Raw genomic sequence first — 24,479 nt, 5'->3', positions numbered from 1 at the left:
GTAACGCCATTCCCTTGCTCCCAATGAATCGCACATCCGTTGTTTTACCACCCAGCTTATTTGATCCCCGTGGAAGATGAATGGCTTTGACTAAAAAAATTAAACAATGGCCAAACTAAAGTGCTGCATAGGGTAAACCTTACTGCGCTGCAGAATATCCTTTCTTTTTCCTGTTTCTGAGATCAGGTCTGGATTTCTTTGCCATCCACTCATATTTGCTGGAATTCTTTTAATCACTGGTGTTGCTTTTTAGAAATTTGAAATGATGGTCATTTGTCATTCCTAGTTTTCAGTAGGAAGCAGTGTTATGTGTGAATGCTCCGCTGGATGCAGAACGTGATGCTCTGGGATGGTGTCTTGGTCTGTCACTAGTAACTATTTACTTCTAGTTCCCAGTTCTGTCTATTCAGGATTTTAGTTTTCTCACTTGCAAAGTGGAACCAACAGTGGCCTTGCTTTGACTCTCAGGGTAGTTGGGAAGGTAAAAAAATATAATATATATAGAAGAAACTTGAAAACTTTAAAATGGACTAAATATGAAAGGAATTAGACTCATAAGCCTTATAGAAAACTTACTACATACTCTGTTTTAATATACATAAGCTTCACTTGTGGAATACATGTGAGTCAAAAGCAAGCAGAGAAATATTACCAAAGTCTGTTCCAGTGTTTCATGGAATATTAGTTAAACGGTACAGAGATACTTAATTTTAACTGGTAAATAGCAATTCTGGATGGCTGTTGCATTACATTTCAAATTTCTGTCTTACATACCACAAGATGCAACTTGCGTGCGGACCAAATCCTCATTACATGCGAAAGTATTTTGCTGCCAATTTGCATCATCCTGAAAATACAACCATTAAAGTGCTAAATTGTTCAACAACTAATACATTTTCTGGAGAGAAGCTTTGGGTTTCTCCACTTCTTGCTCACAGAGCATACAGGTTAAATTATATTCAGTTTGGCTGCCAGGATGTACAGCAAGCAGCACTTATCATGGACCAAGACTGGTGGGTCTTTATGTTGGCGGTAGGGTGCCTGGAGAGGGTAGCACATTTCCCACAATGGGCACCTTGGGGTATTATTGAGTTGACCTGAATGACCCTTTTATATGCAGCCCAGCAGAGAGCTAGCTCAGCTGGGGGCACTGCAAGGCCTCTAATATGCTAATTCTGCAGACATTTGGCAGGCAGGAACATCATATTTCTAGTGCTAGCATACCTGAAAATGCAAACTTGAGATCTTCCAAATCTATCAGATGATCCTTGTTCCTTCCCAATTCCTCTAGACATAGGAAAGGAGGCAGGGATTTTGTGATCACACTCAACATAACAACCCACGCTGAGTCTAGACATGCCCAGTCCAAACAAACATCTCACGAAATGGTGAGAGTCTAGTGGACCCCATTTACCCTACTTGCCCTACACCTGTAAATTTCTGCTTTTAGCTTCACCTTATGGTGGGAGTACTCTTTCCTTTTGCTTGACAGAGGAATAAGCAGCAAGTTAAAAACCATTCATCCTGGGGCCCCAGCCTTCAGGAAGCAGCATAAGGGTTTGACCTACCTCAGGAGTGAGTGAAACACCCCTATGAGTGTTAATGGGTCACATGGCCTAATTTAGTTTAGCCTTATGTACATGGATCGCTGAAACACCAAGCTAACCTGGTGAGTACAAGCTATCCCCAGGGATGTGTGGCAGTAACTTGACCATATTTGGATGAGTGGTTTCCAGCTGGTCAATGTCATGTTCACATGCTGCGGAAGACCTGGAAAGGTAGATACACTGTGAAAGAGAAACTCAGGCAATGAGACCATCATGAAATTTCAGGTGGAACAGCTTACTATGCCCTGGGCTAGTATGGGAATGGGATAATACTTGCAGGCCTGTGTGCCCCTTCAGAAGGGGAAGCGCAGGGACATGTGAGGTGGAAAGATAGGGAGAGCAAAAACAGAGATGATTGGTAAACTCCCTCTTGAGGCTTCTTATAAAAATTTATGTGCCTATGGTTTTTAGAAGAATGGATTGAAAAGAGGAAATTGCAGAGATTAAAAGACAAACAAACAGAACTATTGGTCAAATGTGGAAACCAATGGTACTTAAGGAGATTAAGGAGAAAAGAGGGACAGAGAGATAGAAGACAGATTAATCTACCAACTGTATCAATTTTTAGGAGATTGGGATAAAGAGCCCCTTGGGGAATGTTTCTGGAAGAAAAGGATTAATTGCTAGATACCTGGGAATTTGGCCCTTGATTAAATCCTCCTTGCCTTGTTGAGTCAAGTTTCCAAGATTAAGGAGCAGAGATGACTATGTTCCAGATGAAGCTCTTCTGCTTCGTTGTCAAGGTTGTTTATCAAGTAACAAGTGGCGATATTGATGAGGTGCAGCTGCAGTAGAGAATGGGCGCTAGTTAGGTACCCCTGAACCTGAGAGAGCTACATGACTTAAACAGTATGAAAAGTGAAGGGTCCTAGAGCTATGGCTTCCTTGAACAAGGGTGATCTACATTCCCCAGTATGGTCTCGTCAATCACACATGTCCTCAGTGTCGAGTGACTGAGACAATGGAAATTGTGCCTGGGAGTTACGTGGTCACTGTTGTGCTGTCACTGTGCAGGCTCTATTGTTGCTTGTCAGACCTACTGATCAGGTCTGATCACTCTAAGAGGGAGAATAGTGACATAAGACACCCCTTCTGCAAACTTCTAGAATTGCGCAAGAGGTGATGGAGAAACAGAATGATAATGAAAATATCCTGGCTACAATATCATATAATTAGAATATCTCAGATGAGTACACAGGTGGAAAAGCCAGAGAAAGATGAATATGTATTTAGCGTGAATGAATGGTTCAAAGTTTCTGTAACGAAGATCGTTGAGCGTGTAAATCCCCAGAAATAAGTTAAACTGATTTATGTCTATATATCCTACCGAAGGGAAAGGAAGTGAGAAGAGCTGCCAACACTGAAATGTCCCGTCTAAATACTGGTGACATGGTATATATTTTTCCTGGTATTTTCCTACTACCCCAAAGAATCTATTTGAATCAAAAAATAATACAAGTTCATGACTTACTTAAACACCTGTGGTTTGGTGGTTTTGGGGTTGGGTAAAACATCACTTTCCAGACAAGTAATTTAGGTTAAAAGGAATTTAAATAGCTAAAAGCTGCACACCGGATTCTGTTGCTTTGGGGTTCACTTGCTAATCGCTCATTTATAGCATATCTCCTATGAATATTCTGCTGTAAGTCCCATTTTGAAAGCAGTCCATTCTGGCTGTATTTTTAAGGGAAGTAAAACATAGTGGTGATTCAGGAGGTTCTTAAACAAATGTCATTGGTAAGGCTTATAAAGCCAAACGAAGACAAGTCACATAGGCAAAATCCAACATTTCAATATTGACAAGATCATGGGCCAGATGCCAAGAAGGCTATGAAAATAATTCAGACAGAATCAGACGATAAGTAGAATAGTAGGATTCAATAGAACAATTAAATAACTTGAGTAGATTCAAATCAAAAACTGAAGTGAAGTAGGTTAGTGTTTTAACTTTAATTCTGGGACTTTGCATCACAAGATCAACTCATCTAGAGGACATGCACTTGGAATATGAATCCCCATGATGAGTATAATAATGGGCTCAAGTTTCCAGGGAGTGCCAGATGAATAAATACTTTGAAAATAAAAAATCCCGTGTCATTAAGGAGCTTCGGACTAGGGAGACAGAATCCCCAGCATCCCTGAAATGATATCACTGTTTCCATAAGTAACCAATCACTTTTAATGCTAAACATTTTGAGAAGAGGTATAGATATGCCATTAATCACACCCATGATACTCACCCATTTTGTGGAATAACCTGTACTGGTATTCAGAGGTTTTATAATGCTTAAAGGCAACTTAATATTTTAGGTAATTTACTAGGTTAGCCTTGGAATTTCAACGTGAAATAACTAATTGAGTAGCTAACATTAGACCTGGGATGTTTTAATGGATTCGCTTTATTTCTTCAGTACATTCATAAGCTACAACATATGCAAACATTTATTTATGGAAGTTAATTTTTCAATCAGTGACATGAATGGAAAGCAGTTACAGGGACTATGTAAAATCAGTAATTCACTAATTCCTTATTTCAGGATCAGGGTCAGTGAAAAGGTCACAGTTGATGAGGTCGTGGGGATCTGATGTTTGGAGACTAGCAACTTAACTTAGTAACTTTTAGTTAAAATTGGAGCCTTGGCATTTTTAAAAGTGTTGTGGTTCCTAACATTCTAACTGATTCAGGCTTAAACAATAGAGAAAAACCCTTAATCCTTTATATGATATATATTAATTGTTGTTCCAATAAATTATATTCTTTATTATTAAAATAATTTCATTTTTTATGAAAAACAGATTGTGCTGTATCCACCTAGCTTAGAACACTTTTGTGCTAAAATAGATGTTCTTTTCAAGATGTAGTAATGCTGTGTGTTTCAAAGTCATAGTCCCAATTTTATGGTACTTAGTCCTTGGGTCTAGGTCAGATGGAAGCTAGTGTGCCTGTTGAGGAGTGAAACAAACAAGTGAGTGACAGTGATGTCTCTGAAGATGAATACACCAGAAGGCAGAAGAAGTGGAAACTCATCAGTGCACCTAGATCCACCTTTACAAATTCCAGATCAAAACAACTCATTATGCAGACATCTGAATACCCGAGCAGGGGTGGTATCTTTCCTTATAAATGCCACAGTTAAGTTTTTCTTTGGTAGATATTTTCTGTTTCTTGAACGAACCCCAACGTTGGCCTCTTCCATGCCCTACTGAATAGTGGGCCTTTGTCAGAATATTTATTTCGTAACATCCCCAATTACAAACTATGTCAGATGATATGATTATCTTTCCTCCATGTTTCCTAGTGCATTAGAAATTTCAAGCTGCAGATGGTGCTATATTGCCTACTTTTTCTGAAATGTCTTTGCTTCATTTCATCATCAATCTACTCCTTAAAAGATTGTACCCTGGAGCCTATATTAACACTATCCTGGGAGGCAAGATTGAGTTCTGAGTCCCTCAACTTCACCTGCTCCTTGAACTCATGGTCTATTCTGCAACCTTCCAACAGCAACTGTACCCGCCAATAAGTGAAGGGTGGGGGAACACTTAATTGAGATTTAAGCCAAAAGAAAAACAAGTTCAACCTAGCTGTTTATAAAATAAAAGAAAACAGGGTTGAGTAGAGTCAGGATCATCTGAATAATTGTTTCTTTTTTTATGCACTTATAAGTATCCCATTATGGAGATTAACTAGTTCTAATCCATTCATTCGATTTTCCAAAGGAAAGTGCTGGCTACTGAAGTAAGGATATAATTCATCTGACTTGCTTGTTTTGTATTTAATTCTCAACTTAAATTTTTACATTGGACATTTCTCTTTCCAAATTCTCAGGTGGCCATCGGGGCTTTCTGGCCCTGCCTCAGACCTCGCTCCCATAGATGTGCTTGTAAGTGATTTAAAGGGTCTGCTGTACTGGTTTCCAACGAAAGGTCAATTAGAGAAGGGGAGTTCTCTCTCAGGTAGCTTCAGGGTCCCATCATTTGGAAAGAGAGAAAGGACAAACGTCTAGTCCAGGAAGACCTCCCCAAACAAATGTGCATACACATCCTCACATTTTTTAATGTGCTATGAATGAAAGCCCTTTGGTAGAAAAATTGCAAAGCACTGGACTGGTTACTCAGATATGTATTCAAGGCTTTAGAGCAGCAAGAGGTGCCATTGTTCCAGGCACGATGGCTGCAGTCCGAATGAGATCTCTCATTTTCTCTTCAGCCCATCCAATTTCTCCAGCCCAGCACCACAATCACATCTACATTTGGCTTGAAGACCAAATCTAGGACTGCAAAAATGAATGCTTGTGTCTCTAACATAATGAGGCTTCAGATTCAGGTTAACCTAAAATGACTCTTTTCCCGGTGAATTTTACCTAATTTCAAAAGTTGAGTGCCAGGACTAGCTCCAAATATTTTCATTGCCACCCTGATCTGGCCTAGAGACAAGCACATAACTTATAGAGGCTCCAGTCGCAGGCAACATACAGTGGATCACTTTTATTTTTATAAGGATTTCCCTGCCAAGTTCTAAGACGTGAAAACTTATATTAGCATGTTTGAGATGGCACCCAGGGCGAGGGTTTGAGGGTCCTCATTGACTTCTGCTTCTCAACACTTTAAGAAATTTAAAATGGCCATCATTTTCAACTTTTTAAAATATTATTTTTATTCTTTTGCTAAATCTTCAGGTTTGAGGATGTCAAGATAGTATTCCTCTAGTTATTTTTTTCTATTCTTTGGGTAATGTTGCAGTCACACTATACCTTTTCTTCTATACATCAATGACCGATCTCAGGAAACCTCATCTCCAGGATTTACCTATTCTTTTCTAATGTGGATTTTATCCTGATGGCAAAAACTAGAAAAATGGCTTCAGATGGAGAATTTTAACATTTTTGATTGTTATTGTCAAAACTCATAGAAATTATTTCAACTCGTATTATGGTTATAGGACCCAGGTTACATATCTAATTGTATAACATTTCTGAGATGAGGTTGATGACAGTTTGTTCATTAGTCAATAAATCCTTATTGAATTACCTTTGTGTCAGGAACACCTCTAGGCATCGGAAACACATCATTATACAATAAAGACAAAATCCTGCCTATGTGCAGCTTCCATTCCAGCGGGGAGAAGGCAGAAAATAAATAAAACAACCAAATTATAGAGCAGGTTACCTCATGATAACTGATGTGGAGCAAAACACACAAGGAAGAGGGAAATGGGTTGGCAATTTTAAATGAGGTGGTTATGAAGCTCTTACTTTGAACATGACTTTAACACGTGGACTTGAATGTGAGAGATGATGACTGTGATGTCTGGGGAAAGAGCCCTCTGGCCAGAGGAAATAGCCTGTGGGAAGATTAGAATGAATAGCCTGTGGAAAGACCACAGTGTCCAAGGATCAGGAAGGGACTGGTGTGGCAGCAGAGTGAACACAGCACTAAGTGATGATGGTGATGATGATGGTGTGACTGAAAGATTGTCGATGTGCCCTGACTCGGAAAATGCCATTTAGCTCCCAAGACCAAGGACCCTGGTGCAGGTGCCTTCTGTGTTAAACTCAGCAGAGAAAGTGAACTCATAGCAAAAAGGAATCCTCAGGCTGTGACATCCATGTGGATGGAATGGTGCCTTGAATACAGTAGAGCTTAATAAATATTCATTGCATCAACTAAAAGCAAGACCGTATATGCAAAGATGCAAAGTGAAGAATCAACAGAAAAAAATTTTTTTTTCGGATTTTCATAATAGTTTGAATACACAAATTCTGAGGCTCACAGAAGGTTTGCCGTACAAAATGGCGGGGAGATAGATTTGAAGTTCTGAGTGAGTAGCAGTCTGGCTAGCAGCCTGAGAATAGGGAGGCTTGAGGGAAGTGCCAGAGAGGGACAGCCCTGGTGGTTCCCTAAGAACTGCAGGAAATAAATGCTCAATATTAAATTTCAGTTGAGACTTAAGTATAAAAAGGGAGCAGATCACACAGCCTCCATTCTTAATTCAGTAGTAACACTTTCCCTTGACCAAGGGTGTGAATGTGCTAGCTCTAAACTATCCTGCACAGCAAATGTCAATATATGGCTGTTGAATTAATTAATCTGGTTTTTCCATAACTAATGAAAGTTCTTTGAGACACTGAGTTTCACACAACGAAAAAGCCTGTCTTGTCTAAGCTTCTCTCAACAGCTCTAGACAAAAACTTTCTGTTAGGAATGAAGACTTTGCCAAGTTGGCAGCATCCATTAGTCTTCTTCTTAGTTTTTAAACCCATGGTCAAACTTGATGCTTTCTTGCCTGATGAGCTTTTCATAGACTATAGATTGGCTTCCTGATCTAGAAACTTGCTTTGTCTTGGTCTCTTAGCATACCCATACCAACATTATGGGGCAAAAACCATGCCAGTCCTTGACCCCATGATAACACGTCCTGCATAAAAAGAGAGGATGGAAACAAGTATTTCTAAGATTCTGATGTTTCAAAACCAATGCGACATTATCTTATTTGTCATCCATCACTGCTCTTTGAGGCAGGCTCTTTTACAAATGAAGATAATGAGGTTGAAGCAAGTCAAGACTACATTGCTTATCATTTATAATCACATCAACCTGACTTGAAAATCACTCCATCGCATTCATATTTTTCTCATTTCCTAAGCTGAGTTACTCTCTCTTGGCTGAATCAGGATTTTGCCTGGTTCTTCCCTTACATTTTTGCCACTATATCTGTGATATCACAACTTAAGAATCTTTTCTATTTGTTTAATGCAAAACAGAAACCTGCAGCAAGGCACAGCTGGACACCAAGATACGTTAAACTCCTACTACCTGGATGTGGGCTATGCTAGATGCCTTACATCCACCACATTATGTCACATTTGCAAAACTGTGTATTAAATATCATTATGATATTTATGAATTATTACATGAGAATCAGAAAGAATAATATCTGTTCACGTAGTATATTAGAGCTAATTACTAGCAGAGCTGAGATTGGACAAAAGTCCTTCTGTCCTTCAAGTCCTTGAAATCAATTTTTTCACTGTGACTGTCTTCCTTGGATTCTTTCGTTTTCTCCCTGAATTCTCCTCCTTTTTTGAAGACTTTGATATTTTTAATGTTGTTAATTACAGTAGAGAACATCCTCTGGTAGCAGAGCACATTTTCCTTGAATATGGCTGGGAGTCTGGAACAGAGCATTCTTAAGTGATTGTCATGTGGGAGCAATATAGTTGGCATATCTCCTCAGGGTCGATGTCCTCATGACCAAATTACTCTCTGGGGTAGAGGTAAGAGTAGAATGCATCAAAATATTTACAAATATGTGACTATTTTATTAGCAGACAGATTTAGAGATACACAAGGAGAAAGACAAAAATAAAAAAGTGAGTTAGATATTGAATGTTACTTGTAGACCCACCACCCCTTGAATAGGTCTGAACTGAGCATAGCAAGCCCTTGGGACTTTTGTATCCAACTCTGGGGACACTGGCAGACTTCTTAGCACAGATAACCTTCTCAGCATTTGCGGCCAATTCATACTGCGAAGACAAGAATGCACATGAAAATCCCTATTCAAAGTTTATTTTCACATGAGAAATATTTTGAATGCAAAACATACTCATTGCATACTATTAAAAATATACAGAAATTCTCTCCATAGGCCTGTCAATAACAAGTAATATCTGTAAACAACTTGGTACATGCTTTCTCAAAATTTCAAATCCTACATTTGAAAAATATAATATGGCATATAGTGTACTTTGACTTATTACATTGAGTGTTGTAATATGTAATGTGCAACTTTCTATTTTGTTATAGATGGAACTAGCTCATTCTTTTTAACGGCTGCATTGTGTGCTATCATTTAGAGTTATTCATACAAAATTTCAAGTTTTCTATTTTTAAAAATAAAGATGAGTACACATACACGTACCTTTTTGTTTTTATATTTCTACAGGATACTAGAATTAGAAAGAATTGTAGGCTAGTTGCTTACCAAAAGTTTTAATACTTTAAACTTCCACCAACAGTTAAAAGCAAATGGCTGTTTTTCCTAAAGTTGTCCGAACTGGGTATTATCACTCTTTTTGGTCTTTCAGTTGGATGGATTAAAAGTGCTTTCTCACTGCTAAATTCATATGTGTCCCTTATGGTTAAGTTTCATTCTTTTTAAAAATTTTACTAACAATGTGTATTTTTTTCTGTAACTTGCCTATTCATGTCTTAATGTAATTTTGTTATTGGAATGCAGACTGATTTCTAACTGATTTTCTGTTTTTCTAACATATACTATGGGCATAATTTATTACCACATATGCTGAAAATATTTTCCCTGGCTTGTCTTTCAAAGATTGCCCTGGTTTTGGTCTTCTTTGTTTATTTGCTTATTTTTTGTTATACAAAATCTTAAGTTATAATCCAGTTAGAATAATGAATATTCTGTTATTCGATTTAATGATATTCTTAAAAAGAACTTTCCACTTAAAATTTATTTTAAAACATCACCTGTATTTGTTTTTATTCCATTAAAGTCTTCATATTTACATTTCACTGCTTGGTACATAGACCACGGTTGGAATTCAAACTGTAAAAAATTTTTGTATTTGTTTACTTTTTAAATAGTTATCCTTAAAGTCTGAGGGCTCACAACCAGGATAGTACTCTCCCACAGAGCTGAATTTTAGGGTGGATAAGATCACAAAGTCTTTTTATGAATATGTATTTCACATCTAACAGGTATAACCATATAAATATACGTATATGTAACTATATACATAGTTATACATGAATATACATATACATAGTTATTTTTGTATTGGGCTTATGTACGTATATATAAATATAATCTTATCTATCCACTAGATATTTTAATTTGCCTTGAACCAATAATTTTTTACCAAAATATGAACGAGAATATTACAAAAAGTAAAATAAACCTACACGTAAGATTATAATTTTAAAATTTTGTATTTAAAGTAATTGACTGGAAATTCATCTTAGATAGCCTGTGTTCAACAAATTTTGAAAATCTCTCTTTTTAAAAAAAAATCTTATAAATAGGTTGGTTTCATGGTCTATTTCAGGAACCAGCCCAAAGAAATATAAAGTTAAGATAAATGGACCTAATTACTTAAAATGATGTATTCTGTCCTTTTTAAAAAAGAGTTGAATATATACTTTATCTCATCCTACTTAATAACATAAACAGACATAACTGAACACTTTAGTAAAATAACACCCTCTCCAATTCGTTATCCAGAGCTCAGACTTAAATCATGTTTATTTTTCACTGCATATGTATAGGTAAATTGATTTTTAAATGGTGATTTTTAAATTTCTAATATATCCTAATATATTTTCTTTCACAAACTCTGGGTGCTCCGTATTACAAAGGTAACAGTTAATCTCATCTTGAGCTGAGGAAATTTCTGAAGTTTACATAAGGAATCTCAAACAGTTGCTCTAAATTTACCTACTTTCAAAACCAAAATTAAAATCAGAATAACCTCAGAGCATATGATTATTTTCCTTTAGCTGCTGGTATTTGTCAGAATTATACCAGAAACTACAGAAAAGAGAAATGCCTGCTATCTGAATGCAATTCCATTTATGCTTCACCTAATATGCAGAAATTTATTGACTCATTAAGCATCTAAGATGCAAGATACATTCTCAAAATGGAAAACAGAAAAGCTCCACTCCAAAAAAAAAAAAAGATTAAACAGATGAACAATAATTTCCACTGTTTTTTTTTTTAAAAACACCCATATTAACCCTAATAAAATAGATTCCGTAATTTTCAGTTCCCTCACAGTCCGATCTCAAGTTAGTAAACGTGTAAAATAGGTGAAAATATCTCTCCATGAATATTTGCTCAAGTAGTTTCTAAGGAAGAAGGCATAAATATCACTTTATGCAGAAAGAAGTGGTTTATTTTACTATGCTCTTGTAATTTAAAAAGAAAAGTCAAATTACGAAGACCTTCTTGAACATCCTTTAAACTGTTTTTTTCTGTCTTTTCTTTTCTTAGCCCTGCATTTTAAATTAACCAAGAGAAATAAAAAGAAGAACCAGAGAAAAACAGTGCACTATGACAGGATGATTTTATTTTACGTATGAGTCTAAATGAGATTTTAGAAAATGGATACCGTCTTCCTTAAATGGGTCTGTGTGGTCAAAGACCATTAGGCAACTTTGGAAGATTCCACAGGGACACCTGGGGCCAGACGTTTCAATCCCACTGGACTGAGTCCACTGTTTGTCTTTCTGCATGGAGAATTAATAAATGTATCAATCTTCTACCAGCGGCCCTGAACTAGGGAACATAAAGGAAATAGAATAAGTGGGAAAAAAATTGCACATGTGCCTTTTCCTTCCCCAACCTCCTGATCTTCTCTCTTCTGCGTGTTGAACTTATTTTCCCTTCAGATTTTTTCATATTATTCTTTTTTTTCCTTGTTATTAGTTATGTCTTTCAGCATTCCTGACTGCATTGCACTTTGTCTGCCTTAAAATGATGTCTCCCAACCTGGACATGGGCTGTAATTTAATGGAATTGGCCAACTTTGCATCCCTTCTGCTCAGAAGATCAGTCAGTGGCCTTGAAGTGTCAGATTTCATTAAATGATTTTAGTTTCAAGGAAAAAAACATCCATGGAAAGTCAAGGAAACTGCAGTCAGGAAACACGTATGGTGCCAGTAGCCTTAAAGCATGGGATCCAAAAGTCATTTCAACATTTCTGAACTGATAAGCTAATTAATTATTAAAACAGAAACACTCCTAGGATACCTATGACCAAGGTTATAAATACACGCCTTTTCAATTCCTCTTTCTTTCCCTGTCTGTTCTGTAACTGCAGCGTGTAGCCTTTAAATTGCACCAAGATGATTCCAAGAAGTCAATTACAAAGGTCTCAAATCACAGCAAGGAATGAGGTGAACTAAGAAGAAATATAAACTGCATTCCAAAAACAAAAGATTACAGGATTGCTTGTTAACCTTTTAATTTTTGCTTTATACCAACTGGTTTAAAATTCTGCTGAAGAAAAATTTAGAAATATGGTGATAGGTATTGTCTATACGCACTTCTGCTTAGATCAGCTGAACATCCCATCTTGCTGCTTAGAACAGTCATAGTTATCGGTTCATCACTCTTGCAAGTGGCTGGAGGGTAAAAACAGTGAAAACACAACAAATCAAAGAAATAAAACTGTTCCGTAAATTGCCTGTTTACTAACTAGAATTTATTTGTGTGGGTTTGTATTCTTAAAAGCTGGCACCCGAATTCCCCTTAGGGGTTCTGTTTTACCTTAGTCAAATACAATTAGCCATTTAGGTGTGAAAACATCGGTGCCAGACAGAGCCAGAAAGGGAAAGACAGAACAAATCCAAAAGCTGAATTGCACCGTACCGGAAAATATGATTTCCGTATTCTGTTGTCATCCTGAAAGGAGGAGAAAGCAAGCTGGGTGTCATGATTAGAGCCTGGAGCTCAAGTTTGTCAACATGATCAAAGGGACTTTTAAAGCACATGGGTAGAACTATTTCATTTCATATCCTTAGCTTCACTGTGATATAAAGCTTTCTATCTACTCAAATGTTTAAAAAGTCTATTATCATAAAACTTTTTTATTATCAGTTTAGTTTTCTGCTTTTAGGGAGGTGAGGGGTTCCTTTTGTTTTTGTAGAAATAACTGAAGAATGTTGAGTGCTCTTCCTGGTGACACAACCGAAAAGGGACAGCACAGTATGTCAACAGGTTATGGGGAGGAACATTTGTTATTTTAACGGGGAATTTTATATAAAGAATTGATGGGAAAAGACTGTCTAAGTAAAGTTGCACCAGATGCTTGTTAAAATTGGCGAAACAGATTTTATTCAGATTGCTGCAGTAGGGGAGAGAAGCTTCTGGACAGCACTGAGGCCAAGGGGTTTTTAAGCGCTAGAGGGAGCTAGTGGAAAACTACTGGAGAATGTCATGGAGGCGATTGGTCAATGTCACTAGGCCGTCAGTGTTTGCTAATTGCCACTTATCCAAATTAGGCTCCTACCCTCCAATAGAGACTGGGAGACAGAAGGGCTATTTTCCTCGATTACATTACAAAGTCTGGATACCAGATCCTTGAGAAAGACTTTCCTGGGCTGCAAAACAGGCAAAAGACTGGAAGAAGATTTACCCCTGAAAGAGGCAGAAAAAGAAGTTACAATTGCAAGTTTCCTAAAGTAAATACGCTAAGAAAAAGGAGGTCGGAGAGCTCCAGTCAGGAGGAAACCTGTCTAAAGTTTAGTCAAGCTGAGGAGAATGTTAAGGTCATCTTGGGCAAGATGCAGAAGCCGAGGGGAGAAACTGTGGAACATTTTCGAATTCTAGAAGCGTAGTGTAGGGGACTGTGCAGCTGGGACCCAAACTACAGGGAACAGGGCAGTGCTGGCCTCTTGTCCCCCTGGAATTCATAGGAGAGGTCTTCTGAAACTGGAAGCTGTACTCAGGTTTCTGAAAAGGAGGTGTTCTCTGATGGATAACACCTCTGAGGAAGCATCTTGAGCTTGTTCTGGGAGATGTAGATGAAGCTGGAAACTGGACCCGACCAGCTAGAAGAAACTGTGAACGTGGAACAAATGCTGTTGCCCATAGAAAGAGCTGTTGCTGGGGTGGCGCTTTTGGCAAACAAGAACAAGGCCCTGACCCTCCCTCAGGCTTCCAATCTCCTCTCAGTTTTATGTATTGCACAATTTCTAGCAGGAAGGAGCTGACAAAGGAGAAATATGGTCTGCACAGTATCATAGGGCAGAGTATTAAAGGGTGGGTTTGGAGATGAGAGACAATAACTTACTATCTGGCCAAACACCAAGGTGGCAAACCATCCATAAACTGAACTAAGGCAGATAGAGAGCAAATAATGATAAAAAATAAAGCGGAAATGATTATTTTTCAAAAAGGACTTTGTGTGTAAAAGGCTTTCTCAAAGATTTGGTTAGATAGACAGGTTTATATCATAGTGACACCAAGAATGTAAAACGGAATAGTTCTATATGCTTAAAAAGAAGAACTGAGTGTTCTGAGGGTGTGACTGGGGCAGAGTGTCACTGGACGTGCTCACATCCTCACTACTGACCAGAGGCACAGCTATGGGAAGCAGCCCAAGAATGACCTTTCTTCTCCCTCTTCTGATAAAGTGAATATTATGTGAATCACAAAGGAGAAATGCCTAAGGACTTCCATCCCTTATCACTGAGCAGGTATTGAAGAGTGAATTTAGACTCAGAGACAATAAATTGATAACTGGCACAATAGGGTAACTTGGCAGATTTTGTATTATACAGTGATTACTAACCTTTGGTTGGAGCCACAAAGCAGCACAAATAAATTTGCTGAAAAAAGTTAAAAAGAAAAGTAAAATAATATTAGGAACACAAAAATATCTAACTTTTTATCTCATATGTCAAATAATTGAATAGATGCTAGCCCACACGTGCTATTGCAGGTTATTAACCTTCAAGCTTACGAAAGTCAGGACATAATTGAAAGGAGAGAACAACTTCTAGTCAATATCCCATTAAAAACACAATGTATTGACCCAACAGGAGACACAAGTTTTTATTATACGTCATAATCACTTCGAAAGAAGTAGCATATGTTACTGAAGCAGCATACTGACATTCTTAAATGTTTACTTCTATGCATCCACTTCCGAATGCACATTTATTCCCAATATGTGTGCGGTAATTTTAATTAATGGTTCTACTCTTCCTAGATGCAGAAACTGAAATTAGTTTTTGCCCTTCTTTGCCTTTCGTGAAATCTAGTGGCATTCGTTCTGTGGCTTGGTCTGTAAAAACAGATGAACTGAGAGACCCTCTGTATCAGCTAGCTAATTGCATCAACCCAATTTCATTAAACCACAAAATTTCCCACCTTTTCAAGAAGAGTCAAAAGCCCAATTGCAGCCATTCTTTTATTCAACATTTATTAAGTGCTGACTATGTCACAAACATTGCTATGTGAATTTAGTTTTTTGCTTGGATTGTCTCAATTGTTAATTTTAATTTTTTATATTATATGTATTCCTGGTTCCAACAATATCTATTGTTACTAAGAAATGATGAATAGACAGTTAAGAAAATTCAGAAAACAATTACTTTGAAGAAAAGAAAGCATACCTAGCAATAGTTTAGGTTTTGAGCTAAGCAGTTTTGGGTTCCCCAGCTTCAATTCGCCTGATATAAATACAACCTCTGTGTTCAGGATAAGGTTTGCACATTCTTCACTATTAACGTAAATGAGAAAAGTGGGTTTTGGCATGTTTTTGAATGCATTTCCACATCTCAAACCTAAACTTGGCTTCTGGAAGTAGAATGCAGAGATTGTGGCTGATTAGCATCTATAGCCATTTACCTTTCACCCCAGAGCAGAGACTGACAGTATGTCTGCTGATACTGTTTTCTTTGCTGAGATGTTTATACTTACGTTTTATTTTGCTATATATTCGAATGTACCACTGTTTGTAAATAATCTACAATTAAACAATCCCATTTTAATGTAGAATTTTATGTTGTTGTTGTTTTGGGTTTTTTTGAGGAAGATCAGCCCTGAGCTAACATCTGCCTCCAACCTCCTCTTTTTGCTGAGGAAGACTGGCCCTGAGCTAACATCCATGCCTGTCTTCCTCTACTTTTTATGTGGGATGCCTGCCACAGCATGGCTTGACAAGCGGTGCATAGGTCCACACCCAGGATCCGAACCAGCGAACCCCAGGCCACTGAAGCCGAACACGAGAACTTAACCACTGTGCTACCGGGCCAAGCCCGAATTTTATGGTTTTTACATCTTATTTTCCATTTATCTTGGAAAAGTCTTTCATCATGCATGGATAAATAATATTTGTCATAGTTAATTTTATTGAGCATGTTTCATAGGCCACACAGTGTTCTAATCACACCTTACATGAATCAACTGATTTAATCTTCATAACACCTAATGACGTATGAGGTCAGTACTATATCTTGGTTAAGTAAGTAATCTGCCTAAGGTTCCAAAATAAATCTGAGTCTAGAGAGTGCATATTTGACCACTACATGCCACTGTCTCTAATACTTAATACCTATTGGCAGATTTCTGTGCATCAGGCTCAATACTAACCTTCTGTATACATCATCCTATTTATTCCTTATAGGACTCCTGTATGTTGGAAGCTGTTATTACCTCTGGTGAAAATGAGGAAATTCAGGCCAAGGCAAGTAAGTAAGGTCATACAACTAGTAAGCAATCAAGGCAATACTTAAACCTGGGCAAATTGCCTACAGAATCTGTTTCATTGATCAATTTGCTACACCAGAATAAACAGCCAAGAAAATCTAATTGAATTTTTGGGGAGTATGCTCTATGTCAGTAAAGCGAAAAAAGAGAAAAGAATATCCATCATTCTATCTTGGTATTAGAAGTAAAGAATCTAATGTTTGCAATGAATACACTATTCTCCATAGAGAGAACATCCACGTGGTATTAGGCCAATGTAGCTTCATTTAAGAAACTACCACAAGGAAATTGGAGCAAAGGGGATAACAAACAAAAAAGGACATTGGTTATCTGTACAGGGTACTAAGATCCATATTATGCTTAACAAGCAAACAAGCCTGGTGCTCTCAGTAACATCTCTTTCTCTTCCTATCCCCAAAGCCAGCACAAAAGAAAATTTCAAGGTGGAATTATCTAGTGCATTGGATGAATCACCAGATAAACAACAGCACTCAGGTTGTATAGACAAGTCTGATCTTTATATCCCAGGAAAAAGACATCTAAGAAAATACACGTACTTTCTTAGGAAGAATTAGTGAAGCAAGCAGAGAGGGAAGATGAAAAGATTCTAGAATCTTAATTCACGAGCCCCAGAAAGGGTCACAGAATTCAAAGTCTGATCCCCAGCCCCACTCTCTTCTAGAGCTCCCTTTATGTCATCCTGTCTGCAGGCTTTCTCATATCCAAGGGCAGACATGTTTTCTTTCTCTTTTGGCATCTTGTAAATTTAATGTTCATCTGTTGAGGCACATTGAGGTGATTTGCCAAATAACTCCCTTTGGCAAAAAGAATGTGCTGGGTTATTACACTTTGGTCCAAATGAGCCAGACTGACTGTCTACATGGTGGGAATATGCCAAATAATTACTTTAACCATGTCTTTCCCTTTAGCTGGGTATACATGGTCCTCGTATTCTAGATAAACTAGGTTAAACCTCATATTGAATAATTACTGGCAAGTAGCCATATGCTCAGAGTAATTTAATGTTCATCTTTGGTTTCTACAGGGTGCTGGTGACAAAAGCAGGTTTTGTTTATACTCATGTTAGAAAGATTTTCTTTTCATAATTCAAAAGAAAATCTCCAAAACATGAAGAAAAGAGTCCTAAAAAAAGAGGTTTTGATTCCAAGTTTTCCTCAGGAATCACGGACACAGTACTAAGAGAAAGCTGATGTAGTTTACCTTTTAGAAACAGAAAGCACTAGAAGAAAGTACCACATTTCTCCTGCCTTGCAAGTCAAGCAATTTTTATTACATTTAAATCACATCTGATGTAATGTTGTTCTCTCTTTGAAAATAAGGACCAAAGTTGTTGCATTTTATCACAGAGGGCATACAACGTGACTTCCCATAAACTGCTATATCTTGCAGTCCCAGAGTAATAGAAAAAGCACTAGAATAGGAGGCAGAAGGTAGAGACCCAAGTTCTGGTTGTGTTACATATTGGTTTTAGAACCAGAAACAAGAAATTTAATATAGCTCCCTTCTTTTTGTTGTGAAAATGAGAATAAAATCATTCTAATCTTGCAAAGTGTATTTAGGAAGCTTAAACTAGATAACATAGAAAATGGTTTTAAAAGTTGTAGAACACTAAATAGTCTACACTAATTGACAGAAAAGATATTTGAAATTGGCTTAAGATTTGCATACTTTTTAAGAACGAAACATGACATGTTGGGGTAAAATGGGTTAGGATGGCAAGGGAATGCCAGCGAAGAGACAGACAGCCCTGGGGATAATGAGATCAAGAAGAAAACCACCCTTCATGCGTAGCTATACTTTCCTCTCCTGGAGTGCCACAAAGAAAGTCTAGGAATTCCAGAGAGAAGAGGGAGAAACATGAGGAGGAAGCAAATTTGCAATATGTATTCCAAGCTTTGAGAATGTTCATACTCTTGGATCCAGAATTTTCCTTCTAGAAACTCATCTGAGTACACCATAATGAATACTATTTTTTTTAATCAAAATATGTTTGACATATAACATTGTGTAAATGTAAGGTGTACAACTTGCTTATTGGATACATTTATCTATTGTACTATAATCGCCATTGTAGCCATAGTTAACACCTCTATAAATTGTCTTTTTTTTGTGGTGGTAGTAATTGATATTTTGTGGTGGGAAATAATTGCTAGTCTCGTAGCAAGTTTGATTATTATAATACAATATTGTTGCTATATTCACTATGCTGTGCATTAGATCTCCAAGAACTATCTACTAGTTGCAAGTTTGTACTCTTAATATCTCTCCTGTTCCCCCCACCCCCAGCCCCTGGAACCACCATTTTACTGTTCTGACAAGTTGGCTTTTTTAGATTCCACACATAAGCAATATCATACAGTATTTCTTTCTCTGGCTTACCTCACATAGCGTAATGTCCTCAAGGTCCATCCATGTTGTCACAAATGGCAGGATTTCCTTCTTTCTCATGGTTAAATAATGTATCATTGTATATACATAGCATATATTCTTTATCCATTCATCCAATGATGGGCACTTAGGTTGCATCTTGGCTATTGTGAATAATGCTGCAATAAACATGGGAGTGTAGATATCTCTTCCATATCCTATTTTCATTTCCTTTGGGTATATACCCAGAAGTGGAATTGCTGGATCTGATAAATACTATTAGTTGAGATTCTTAATAGATGTAGAAAAATGTCCTCATGCATGCATGTCTAATATTAGGAGAATAGTTAAGTAAATGATGGTGCAATCATATGATGGTTATTATATAGTCATGGGCATAATATTTTGATAAATACATAAATGAAGTGGAAACATTTTTGTCATACTATTAAGCTAAAAATTAGGAGCTACCAATTATATCTATGGTCAAGATATGCACTTTGAATGAATTATTGCAGAAAACAAATTCTAGAGTTGCCACTGAATGTTGGGATTATAACGATATTCATTAGTTTGCTCTTTTTTATGATTTTCAGATTTTGTCTGATGACTTCCATGACCAAACACCAAGGAGTCAAAAAAAAAAAAAAAGTAAGATGAGACGAATATTTTTTCTGCGCCAAATAGTCAGCCCTGGGGTTGCAATGACCCTCCAAAATTTTAGGACATTTGAGTAGTGAATGAATGTACTTTATTGATGAACCAGATATTATTGTAATTTATGGATATTTTATATTATTCATTATTTGGATGCAAGAGTTTTGATTTTTTAAGGTATCAGAAAAAGCACAATTTCCTACTAAAGCACTGTCAATAGTTCTTTTGAAATTTCTGCTCTTATTTTAAGTACTATTCTGTGATGCAACACTTGGAAAAATGGGCAGATCAGGAGCCTATAACATAATCTTGGTATCATTTAATAGCCTCTTTAGTCACTGATATGAGCTTTATCAGAGTGCCTGGAGTATAAAACTTACATTAAGACATACGTGAATCTCAGTTTATGCAGAAAGCCAAATGATGTAATTTAGAGTAATGAGTTTTCGGTTATGCATTAAGATTGTTGACTTACTTTACCTACATTTACTAGACAAATGACATATTCTATTTTTTGGAGGGATTCTTGTTGAGATGCTGTTTTGTCTGTTTGGGTTATGCTTTAAAAACTCTTAGGGAAAAATTACCGTAGCCATGGGTATAGAAACATAAATTTTAGTGTAGGCGTTTGGGGAGTTGACCATTCATTTTTCTGTCTGTAGAAGTACACTTAAATTTTCAGAAGTTAAAAATCAGTTCAGACACGTTTTCTGGTTAAGGACATTGACAAGAAACACTTTGTGTTCCCAATACTGTCTCTTCTTCCTGGGACTACTGGAAGATTACATTTTTCTAGCCTCCTTTGCAGTTTTGTTAGAATGCTGTGCCTGAGTTCTGGTAAGTGAAATGTGGGCAAGGGTAATGTTATTTACATCAGGCAAGATCTAAACACCATCGTGCAGCGCCTTCCAGACTCCCTTCCTCTTCTACAATGTTCATGAAAGCCATGACTTCCAAATGGCCTAGTGGAAAGACGACCTTGGAAGAGAGCCACTAGGAAAGCTTCCAGATTGTCACCAAGAGAAATTCTTACTGTGTGGAACCACTGAGATTTAGCTTTCTTTATCCTGCAGCAGAATCTACTATCTTATCCTGACATAAGTAAGCAGCTTACTTCATAAGTTGATGTTAACTCTATCATCTACTCTTTTGATACTCAAAGTGTATGGATTTGCCTTTATTTGAGAGTAAAATGGAATAAAGCTTTCCATCTCTCCTTGTTCTAGCTAGAAAATAATCTCATTCAAGAATGTTTTGTCAACTTGTAAATGAAAACTAACATTAGTGATAAAAAAAACAAGCAAACAAGAGTTCATTGGTAATTCCCCGTAATGCATGGATATTTCAATTTTTCTAGCTACTTAAAACCTTATCTTTAGATTAAGTTAGACTAGGAGGAGTCTATATATTTGGACCCAATTATTGAGTCTATGAGAGACTTATTTCTCTCTCTGTTCTGTTGCTCTGCCCATTGATACTTAGAAAAATCCTCACGAGAGAGAATGACAGGTAAGAGATTTATTTTCGCTTTTGGAGTTCTAGATTCCAATCTGCCATGTCAGCCCACACTATCTTTAAATTTCAGATGTGTTCTCTTTGTCTCATCAAACATTTTCTGATTATGGCAGGCCTGCTTCTCCATCTGCCACCCATGCTAAGACTAAAATATTGCTCCAAGTATAAAAGTAGTCTCTGCTTTTTTCTTACCTATGAAAAGCTCATTCTTTTCTGTGATTTAGTTCTTGCAGGCATTTTTTGCACCCACCATTCTTTGATGACTTTAAAGAAAAGTGCAGTTTTTAATTAATCTGGTATTTTGATGGAAGCAACAGTCCCTTACGAACTCCTACTTCCTACCATAAGTGGAACTTCAAAAATGAAGGTTTAAAATTTCACTCTGTATTGTCTTTTAGTATAGTGATTGCCTATGTTTCTCCCCAATTAGATATGTATACCCTGAATCCATTCATTCATTCATTCTTCCATTTGTTCCATCCCCAAATAATTACCTACTGTATACTTACTGGACTTTAGGGCTCTTACACAGCTGCAGCAAACATACATCCTATCCCAAGGAATTTACAAAGTTGTTTGGACCATAGACGAGCACTTGGTGCAAGCCACAGCACAATAAATCTATCCCTAGTAATTTATTATTGAAGCTGAACTCAATTCTCTTTGTTTGTGTTTTCTCTTTGGTTTATATTTCCCATTTCTCTCTGAACATGTAAACTTTGGAAGAGTGAGCAAACATCTTCCACCTTCCCAGTAGAAAGATAAGAATTTTTTTTCTTCCAATAAAGAAAAATGAAGCAAACGCACAAAGAGAATGTTGGCTAAAAGAAGGGCTCATTATACCCTTCTGGGGCAGGATTCTAGGCCTTCCTGAGAACCAGCTGCATAAAAAAAGTCTAGATTTTTCCCCTTTTCTTTGCACGTTGGCTGCTGTTAGGTGCTTGAAGACTTGAAGTCAATGGCACTTAGTAATCTAGGTTAACAAGATGTGTACACAAATCCATATAACACAAATTAGAAATTTAGCAAGGAGTGGAAATAAGATGACCAAAGAATTAAGAGAGCGAGAGACCATCTGTTGCAATTATTAAAAAAAGCTTCTTAAAGTAGAAATTTGTGAATATGGAAATGATTATTTATACTGAAATAGTATCTAATTGACCTTTCATAGACATTTCCAAAACAGAACCAGAGTTCCCACCTACAAAACTTCCTTCTCCTCTGGTCTTACTCATCTCAGTCACAGGCACTTTCATTCATCTAATTGGTCAAGTGAAAACAATCAACATGTTCCTTCAGAGCAGCAATCCCTGACACAGTCATACTAGAATAGAAAGCTCCATCCCCTTCTGTTACTCTGCTTTATTTTCTTCATAGCATTTATTTCCGTCTGAACTTATATGATGTATTTGTCTATTTGATTATTGTCTCTCTCCTTTACTTGAAAGCAAACTCCTTAAGAGTGGGGATCTTGACTTGTCTTCCTTACCATTTGTTTTCAAACCACAACACTGCCCAGCACACAGTGGGGCCTCAGTGAATACTTTTTGAGTGAATGAAGGTATTTTATGTAGACAGGATAACTGAGCAAAGACGTGAAGGTAGGACAATGTGGGTTATATGAAGACAATGGTGAGTTGGAGAAAAGGCTATACGAAGAGGAGAGTGGCAGAGAAAATTGAAGAGGTAGTTTAAGTTCGTATGGGGAAGCATCTCGAAGGCAACAGCAATACCTCATCGACATTCAGATAAGGAATCTCTAGTCCAATTACATATCGACATGTTTAATATGGTAATGACCCTATTTTAAGGGAAACAATGTTAGCGTGCTACCTAAACCATTGAAAGTAACAACAAAATTTGGAGCACTACGGTTCTTAGGTGTCAAGCACAGTTTTTCATGCTATATCCTTACAGCTCCTTAAAATAGTCTGAGCTAAAGAGTAGACAAAGTGGACACGTAAACGGATATATGGTATTTTAATGTAAAGTGGGTCCATAAGGGGAATGGGTTTTTGGATAACTACCTAATACACATGGAGAATTTAAAGCAGAAAATTAATAATGTACTTCATCTCAGGGCAGAAAAGCATACTCTTTACCACGTAACTTTAAGTATCCACAGCAAATTGAACTTGCTATGTGTTGATATAATAACTAGCATTTCTGAGGAAGATTGTAGTATAGCAGTTATTTTGTACTAGGTTACTTTATACCAAGTTAAATAACTGTATATTTAGGGGAAATTGGAAAATAACACTGAATTTGAGAAAGAAAAGAGCTGTTGCTTTAATATGTATTCTAATATCGAGAAACACCTCTACTTAAAATTATCAGGTTTACCATAGGGTTACAATTAATCTTAAATAATTCTCAATAATAACAAACAATCCAACTATCCGACAAAGTTAAATAAAGGAACCAGAACTATTTAGATCCTCGTTTTAATAACAATCAATGTGAACCCGCTGTGTTTGGTAAGAAATGTAGACAACTCAAGTAAACAGAGTATAATTCTACTGTAGAGACGCTTCCCATATAGATATAGTTTTGAAGGTCAGACTGGATGGTCCATTGACTTCAGATGGCCAGATAGGTGTCTCAGAACTTAAAACATACTTCATAAGATATAGAGTTAATGTTCCTTAAGCTAAATGTGAAGTGGATTGGTAGAGGAAACAGATGTTGCCAAATTTGAGTGGTATAGAGCACACTTCCAAAAATATAACAATCCAGAAAGGAAGCTCTTCCAAATTTCCGAAGATTTTTAAATTGCTTTTTAAAAATCTAATATTATGGTAAGAAGTTGTGAATCAAGTTATTGAGCCATTTTAAACACTATGGAGAAAAATCAAGAACTTGGAATCATCATTTTATAGAAAAAAAATCATTGCCAATCAACTGCAGAAGAAAATTATTACTGACTTTGCAGACTTTTTTTTTCTTGGATATTGCTCAGGATTCTCAAAGTTATCATGTGCAAAACTCATTTATTTAATGCTTCCCCAAACTTGTTTCACTTCTTGTGTTCCCGATCTCCTTAATCCACTTCCTAAGCCTCAATT

This window comes from Equus przewalskii, chromosome 10 (genome assembly GCF_037783145.1).
Source record: "Equus przewalskii isolate Varuska chromosome 10, EquPr2, whole genome shotgun sequence".
Taxonomy (NCBI): Eukaryota; Metazoa; Chordata; class Mammalia; order Perissodactyla; family Equidae; genus Equus; species Equus przewalskii.
The sequence above is the reverse complement of the archived record's forward strand: the minus strand, read 5'-3'. Positions refer to the sequence as shown.